Genomic DNA, 8,175 nt, shown 5'->3' with positions numbered 1-8,175 from the left:
TCTAGGGGTCCATTTTTCCCTGTGGTGGGAGGGTGCACTGTAAAATATACTCAGCCTGTGTCTGTAGCCTTTTGACTTAAAAAAATCCTACTCTGGCCAGTTTTCTCTACCAAGAGGTTTTCTGAGGTTTTAATTCATGGTCAGATGGCTAAGTAAAGGCCTCACGATTCGATGATCATAGTTGGCTTACTAAACAGGGTGATTTGTCACCTTCTCCAATAGATTTTTTTCAATTTGCTTCCTTGGTTTGTGATTTTTCCATCATTTCCACAGACTGTTGCTAAATGACTCCGTTTGTTGTCAAATTACCAGCCTGAATTATTGCCTCCATCATGGTAACACTTGGCTCACCTGGGATAACTCCTTTTCCTAATGATCCTTAGTCTGCACAGTGTCTGTTACCAGAGTTACCACAGTCCTAGGGAATTAGGACACTGACCTCTTTGGAAGAAGCAAGAAAGGGCAACATTCAGCTTGTCAGTATTATTGAAGAGTAGGAATCCAGGATCATTTTGAAAAGGTCAGATATTAATTCCAGGTCCCTTCATTTCCTTTCTCACTATTACCGCGAATGATATTCAGTGATTTCCAAATAAACAAACAGCATAAGCACATAATGCTCGATGAATCTAAACAATACCCCTTTCTTTACCATTTCTACCTTCTTATTGAAAGGTTGACTTTCATCTTTCCCTGGGGTACTAGGATTCCCTTTTAGGATTCTGTGTTGTGGGCTTATAGTGGTATTGATAAAGAAATCCTCAAAATACACTGAGAAGAAAGTTCAAGGAATATTTTGTTAGAATTTGAGAGAAAACCAACAACAACAACAACAAAAACAGGATGAGTGAGCTATAAATGCCAGCCACTGCTGGGAAGAGAGATGACAAAGAAAGGATATGCCAGTCTTCTGAGTGAGGATCTGAGTGTTCAACAGCTGCCTGGGCAAGAATCTTGTCACAGAAACTGTGAGAAAGTTCAGAGTTCGATAGCCAGTGCGTTTAGAGTTTTGGTTAGTGTCCAAGTAGATAGAAAGGCCTCTTGAATGAGAACTCAGAAAAACAGACACTTAGAAGCAAAGATCTGTGAACAACTGCAAGAGGATGGGGCTGTTTTCAGGTACAGTATCTTATGGATGGGATGATTATTCCTCCTGTCTCCCTAGAATGTCCTTAGATGAGTTGTCTTTATTGAGAGGTGGTCTTCTAGCCAGGTGGTCTACACACACAATTGCATTAACTCTTTACAAGGAGGCAGTAAAACATACTTTTCCCAATCTTTGGAGCATACCAGAACTTCATGTCTCCACCCAGGGTCAGAGGTAGAAGAACTCAGATCACATTTTCTCAACCAGGACAGAGGCTTCTGTGAGTGGGACTTGTGCCTCTGCCTTTTCATGTGGTATTTTTAATGTTAAGGAGGAACAGAGTTGATGCTCCCTTTTCTAATGCTACTCATGCAACGGGAGGAGGGTCAAAAGCTGACCAAGTGCCCATCCTTAATGGCCTTCAAAGTGGTGAATGTTCACCAAGCTAACAGAGCATGTTTGTGATTTGAAAATTTATTTTTTCACTGCATTTAGTTGCTCTTTGCTCCCCATGGAATAGAGTTCTGCTAGTTCCTTACTGAGCAGACAGCACAGTGGTCAAGATCACCCAAACCCAAGACTTCCCCACTTTCTAGAATTTGCATTTTTAAAATGTTCCTAAAGTTACAGGGGATACTAAGTAAGCAAAGGAGCTATCCAACCCAAATGCAGGAATCTACAGGTTTAAAGAGAGAGCAGGAGAAGAGGGGGAGGGAGGGAGAGGAGGGGGAGGGAGGGAGAGGAGGGGAGGGAGGAAGGATTAAGTAAAGAAAGGAGGGAAGGAAGAAATATAAGAAAAAATCATTAAGGCAGAAACAAAAATAAGTAGTCTCCATTTCAGTGTGTGTAATGTTGCTAATTGGCCAAGGAAAATCCTAAATAGGTTAACCACAGGCGTCAGTAGTAAACGCGTGTATAATCCAATTTCTCCCAACCCCCACTTTGATGTCTTTAGGGTACCTGTGGAAGCAAGGGGCACCACACCTGGTGTTGTGCTTCTATGACCTCTCCACTGTTGCCCTGCTTAGTCCTCAGACTTCTAGGTCACGATTCCCTCTGCGCTTACCTCAAGAATCCCAAAGCCTCCCTTTCCCCTATCTGACAGTTCTGACTTTATGGAAGGTTGCTAAAAGCTCCATTTCCCAAATCAGCTTCTGGGATTGGTGATGAATGAAAATCGAAACTTAACGCTTACGGAAGCAGAAAGGAAACCGAAACTATTCTTCAGCATAAAAGGCAGCCTGGGTGGCTTAGAAACCTCCACTCTGAGGAGGCAGCAGATCCCAAGTCTCCCAGGTGCTTGCCCTCTCCCAGGAGTTATTCTGGGCTCCGGGCTCCCACAGAGCAGTCCTGCCAGTCTCTCTCTCTGCAAACAGCAGGTCCGGGTCCCGGTTTCTGAAGCGCCAGCGTTGAAGGGGTGGGGTATGCTTCTGGGCGCCAGGGGCTTGGAGGGCGTGTCAAGGTCAGAGGTGTCCCAAAGGAGGGGCTGCGGTGGGGCTGACGGCTTGGGAATAGGAGGGGGGCTTCTGTGGGCTGTGGAGCACAGACCCGCCTACCCCAGAAGCCAGAGCTGGGGGAACACAAAAGGAAGGGATATAGATGGTGAGTTGGGAGGGAAGAAGAAGACATCAGGGTCAGGGTCTTGCACGCTCTCCGTTTAAATGGGGATATCGGATAAGCATCAATCAGTAGGGACTTCTGATGTGTGTACAGCCAAAAAAAGTCGGGCTTTGGTTTCAGCAGTCTTTTCCTGGGAGCAGAATCGGGTTCCTACTCTATCCCGGATGAGCTAAAAGCTGAATGTGAACAACAATCTTGATGAATTCTACACGCTCTTAAATTTCAGTGGCTAAAACAATATGTTTTACAGAAGTGGAGGCAGTCGCCCTGAGCAGCCTGCTACTTCCTATGGAGTCCAGGCTAGCCCCGAACTTGGAATAAGCCTCCTCTCCTGTCTCAGTCTCCCTGTTTTAGGTACCTAAGATTTAATGTATTCACGTTTAAGGAACAGGTATTAGTTTTTTGTGTCCGAATAACTCATTAGCACACGCTCTGTGGCTTTAAACAAAGTGAATGTATTATTTACAGCTCCTGTGCAGGTTCAGGCTGGGGTGCTGCACCTGCCTGAACTGAAGGTGTGTGCCAGGGATTCGTTCTTTTGCCAGGTCAGGACGAAGACTGGAGTTCTCTGTTTCCGTGCAAGTTGTTGGATGCGGGTTGCTCAGTGTCTAAAACTTTCCATTTTCACCCCTCACAGGTGGCAGCGCCTTCCAAGCATTATAGGGTAATTTTGCTTTATCTAGCATGATGGTAGCCTAATCTGTAGAGGGACTGTCCTATAAAATAAGGATGGAGGAAACGGAAGGAAGGAAGGAAGGAAGGAAGGAAGGAAGGAAGGAAGGAAGGAAGGAAGTTAACTAGGCTAATGTAAAGTGGCAGAGGCATGGTGACCATCTTAAAATTTGCGCATGGGGGTGAATCCCTTCTTCAGGCCCTTTTATATGAACTCAGTCCTATCAGCAGCGCCGACACTCTGTTCCAGTAGTCGTGCTTTTCTTTACTTTCCTAGATCCCCTCCCCTCCCTTCTCCTTCCCTCCTGTCCCTCCCCTCCTCCTCATCCCCCATTTTCTTTTTATTATTTTATTAAAGTTTTCTCCAGGCATAGTACAAATATAATAGCAATACTGAGTTTTGATCATATGCCTTTTGCGTTTCTTCTAACCCATTCTAAGTGATAGGACCCGAGTTACACGTGTAGTGCCCTATAGACATCTCCCGCTTCTTCTTGTGCCGTCAATATGCCTCTGTTCTCTTCATTTCCTATAATTTAGTCATTATTGCTAGAGTTTTGATCCAGTTCCGGTTTGACTTTTGGGGGAGAAAGGGTGGTTAGGTGGCTCCCATCAGTCTGGGTGCAGGTATTTGTCTCTGTATTTGTTCTGCTGTCGTCAAGATCTGTTCTTGCCCTGGGAATTGTAAAATGCTACTGATTCTTCCCTGTTTATCAGCTTCCAGGAAAGAGACCGTCCCTAAGAGTGCTTAGCAATTTATTCATGTAGTCCTTTTCAGAAAGGCAACTGAACAGCTTGGCTTTGGAAGCTCTTTTTAATACATTATCTTTAGATACTGCCTCTATTTTATAGGGGAGAAGGCACTTAGCCTTCCATCTTTTTCCTCTACTTATCCATTAAGGATCCTCTCAAATCAGTTGCTGTTACTCAAGATCTATCATGTTTTGCAGGATTTTGTGACCATTCTTAGGATTTGTTTCCATAATGAGTCAAAAGTGGGAAACCAGTATATAAATTTTAGATTTATTTTTAATTGTGTGTGTGCACGTGCTTGTGCATGCATGTGTGTGTGTGTGAATGTGTGTGTATGTGCATGTGAGTGTGTATATGTGTGTGCCTGTGTGCACGGGTGTGTGCATGTGCGTGTGAGTGTGTGGTATATATGTGTGCGTGTGAGTGTGTGTGGATGTGCATGTGTGTGCAAATGCACTAGAAGGCCAGAGACGCTGGATTCCCTGGAGCCAAAATTACCGCCAGTTGTGAGCCTCTGGACTGAGTTCTAGGAACAGAACTCGAGACCTGTAAGGCAGCAGTGCACATCATTAATTATCCTGTCACCTGTCATCTTTCCAGCCCCTATATACACATTTCTTAAAGGCACAGTGTGCTTGTGGGGAATCAGAGGACAACTTGCAGGACTCTGCCCTATATCATGTAGATCTCAAGGATTGAGCACAGATCATCAGGCTGGGTGGCATGCACCTTCACCCACTGAGCAGTTTTATTGGCCCAGTTATGGAAATGCTATTCATTGTAGATGCAGTCTTCTTGTTTGGTCCCTCTCTGTTTCCTCTCTCTTGCCCCCACATTCCAGCCTCCACTCCCTACACTCCATCCACCCATATCTAGCCATCATATTTCTCCTTCCAGGGAAGATCCAACTTTCATCCTAGTCCCTTACTCTCTACCTAAGCTCTGTAGTTATATGGATCAATGACTTAACAGCTAACATCCACATTTGAGTGAATACATGTCATATTTTCCTTTTTGGGTCTGAGTTACCTCACTCAGCATGATTTTTTTCCTAGTTCCATCCTATTACCTGTAAATTTCATTTTTTTAATGACTGAGTAATAATCCATTGTGTGAATGGGCCACATTTTTTTATCCATTCATCCACTGATGAACGTATATACTGTTTATTAATAGGTGGCTGTTATGAATAGAAAGCAACGAATGTGGCTGAGCAATTGTCTCTGTGGTAGTGTGAAACATCCTATGAATATATGGCTAAGAGTGGTACGGCTGGATCTTCAGGTAGATTAATTTCCATTTTTCTGGGGAACTGCCGCATTGATTTCCATAGTGGCCATACAAGTTTGCATTCCCACCAGCAGGGTGAGTGTTCCTGCTTCCACACCCTCACCAACATCAGTTGTCACATTTAAAATTGATCTTGAGCATCCTGATTGGTGTAAGATGAAGTCTTAGAAGTATTTTTTAATAAGCACTGCACTGAACATTTCTTTAAGTGCTTCTCAGCCATTTCAGTTTCCTATTTTGTGAATTTCAGTTTCTTATTTTGTGAATTCTGCTTAGATCTGTTCCCATTCTTCACTTTTACTATTTGTTTTCTTGATGGTTAGTTTGTGTGTGTGGTTTTTTTTTTGCCCTTATTTATATTGGATGTTAGCTCTCTAGTGGATGTAGTTGGTAAATACAATATTTTTCCATTCTCTAGGCTGCCACTTTGTTTTAATGGTGCTGTTCATTGCCATACAAAAACTTTTCAGTTTGGGGTTCCATTTATTAATTATTAATTAACTTCTTTGTTATCAGTATTTTTTTCAGAATGTCCTTCTGTGCCAATGAGTTTAAGATTATTCTCCATGTTCTCCTCTATCAGGTTCAACTTATCTGGCCTCATGTTGATGTCTTTGATCCATTTGGAGTTGAGTATCATGTGGGCTAATACCTATCTGCCTTCTTCTACATGCAGCCTTTCAATTTGACCAGCACCATTTGTGGAAGATAAGTGTAGACACGTGTTTACTTGTTTTTGTTTTGATTTCAGCCCTCAGTTTGATGCCATTCTGTGTCTTTTTATTGAGAAATTGAGACCATTTATTTTGAGAATAATCAACGAGTAGTGTTTGTTGATTCCAGTTACTTTTTTTTTGTAGTGGTATGGGTTTTATTTTAATTTTTTTCCTCCTTCTTTCAATCTGATGTCATTTATTCCTTGTATTTTCTTAAGTGCGGTTAGGATTTTCAGGTTTAATTTTTCTTTCTAGAACCTTTTGTAGGGCTGGATTTGTAGATACTACTAAAATTTGGTTTTATCCCAGAATGGTGTTTCTTTCTTTTTTTTTTTTTTTTTTTTTTTTTTTTTGGTTTTTACAAGACAGGGTTTCTCTGTATTGTTTTGGAGGCTATCGGTCCAGCCTGGCCTCGAACTCACAGAGATCCACATGCCTCTGCCTCCCGAATGCTGGGATTAAAGGTGTGCGCCACCAACACCTGGCTTTGGTGTTTCTTTCTTAATGTATTGTGAGTGAATGTTTTAGCTGGGTGACATCTAGGCTGCATCTGTTGGTCTCTTAGAATTTGTAGAATGTTTGTCTAGGCTCTTTTGACTTTGAGAGTCTCCACTGAGACATATTTATACATTATTTGTTTTTTTTCTTTCAGTTTTAATACTCTTTCTTTGTTTTGTATGGTTAGTGTTTTGATTATGTGACATGGGAAACTGCTTTTCTGGTTCAGTCTATTTGGTGTTCTGTATTCTTCCTATACCTTGATAAGGACATCATTCTTTAGGTTGGGGAAGTTTTCTTCTATAGTTTTGTTGAGACTATTTTCTGTAACTTTGACTTGGATTTCTGTTGTTAGACAGCCCTTTTTCTGTGTCACCCGGTCACACTGGATCAGTTTCTCTCCTGCCTGCTGGGACTGGGTCCCCACAACCTCTTATGGAATAACCACTCAGAGACTTAAGTTATATTCATAATTGTTTGACAAATGTCTCTGGCTTATTATTTGCTAGCTCTCTCTTTTATAAACCCATTTCTTACTAATCTGTAATCACCATGTGGCTGTGGCTTACTGGTGATGCCCTGGCATCTTGCTTCCCTGGCAGCTACATGGTGTCTCTTGTCTCTGCCTTCTCATTCTCTCTGTCTCTGTTTTGATTTCCTGTGTGGCTCTACTCTGTTTAGCCATTAGCTGAAACAGCATTATTCACCAATCAATAAAAGCAACACATATTTGCTGCAGACAGAGGACAACCCATATCATATTTCTTCTCCTTCTTGTATTCCTATTCATAGATTTTGACATCTCATAGTGTTCTCGACTCCTGGATGTTTTATGCCTACATTCTTCTAGACTTAGCATTTTCTTTGACCGAGTATCCATTTCTTCTGTCTTGTGTTAAATGATAGATTCTCTTTTCCATCTCTTGTATTATGTTGGTGAGGCTTGCCTCTAAGTTCCTGATTTTTTCTGGTCCAGTTTTTCTCACTTTTGGGTTTTCCTTGTTGTTTTACCTCCACTTGCATGTCTTGGACTATTTTCTCCATTTCCTTTCACTGCCTGTTTGTGTTTTCATAGGTTTCTTTAATCAAGCCATTCATTTCCTCTAACATACTCATAATGCCTATTTTTAAGTCCTTGACTTGTGCTTCAGCTATACTGCATTTCTTAGGACCTACTGTGGTAGGGTTGTTAGACATTAGTGGAGACATAATGTCCTGAATGTTACTGATTGTGCTTTTACACTGGCTTCTAGTCAAGTCTGGTATGATTTAAATTCTAGGTGCTGATATCTGGTCTTGTCTTTGTATTCTGTTGCCCTGTTTGGGTGGTGGCTGTGTTGTTGCCTGGTAAGAAATGCTTCTGAGATCCTGCCTGGTGTGGCCATTGGAGGTTCAAATCAGAGTGTGTTTCTTGGTACTGGGAGCTGACACATAGGCATGAAAATATGATAAGGAATGGGATAATAGGGTCCACAGGATGGAGGAAAGCAGGGTGTGTCATGAAGATCTACTACAAAGCTGAGGATGAGACTGGAGGAT

General features: G+C 42.1%; 1 protein-coding gene across 6 annotated transcripts in view; it reads left to right on the top strand.

Annotated features, from left to right (window-relative positions):
* The first annotated feature begins 2,313 nt into the window (after positions 1–2,313).
* The window catches only part of Ddx60 (DExD/H-box helicase 60), a 105,197-nt gene continuing 99,335 nt past the window's right edge, over positions 2,314–8,175 (top strand). Inside the window, exon 1 of one of the 6 annotated variants that reach the window (XM_021230177.2) lies at positions 2,314–2,383. The gene's annotated coding sequence lies outside the window, so the exon portion shown is untranslated. Of the gene's footprint in view, positions 2,510–6,031; positions 6,051–8,175 lie in introns of those variants that run through there. The other 5 variants (XM_013117165.2, XM_040742239.1, XM_021230175.2 and 2 more) reach the window with 5 other exon arrangements.

Source organism: Mesocricetus auratus, unplaced genomic scaffold (assembly GCF_017639785.1).
Source record: "Mesocricetus auratus isolate SY011 unplaced genomic scaffold, BCM_Maur_2.0 Super-Scaffold_6731, whole genome shotgun sequence".
Lineage (NCBI taxonomy): Eukaryota > Metazoa > Chordata > Mammalia > Rodentia > Cricetidae > Mesocricetus > Mesocricetus auratus.
The sequence above is the reverse complement of the archived record's forward strand: the minus strand, read 5'-3'. Positions and strand labels throughout refer to the sequence as shown.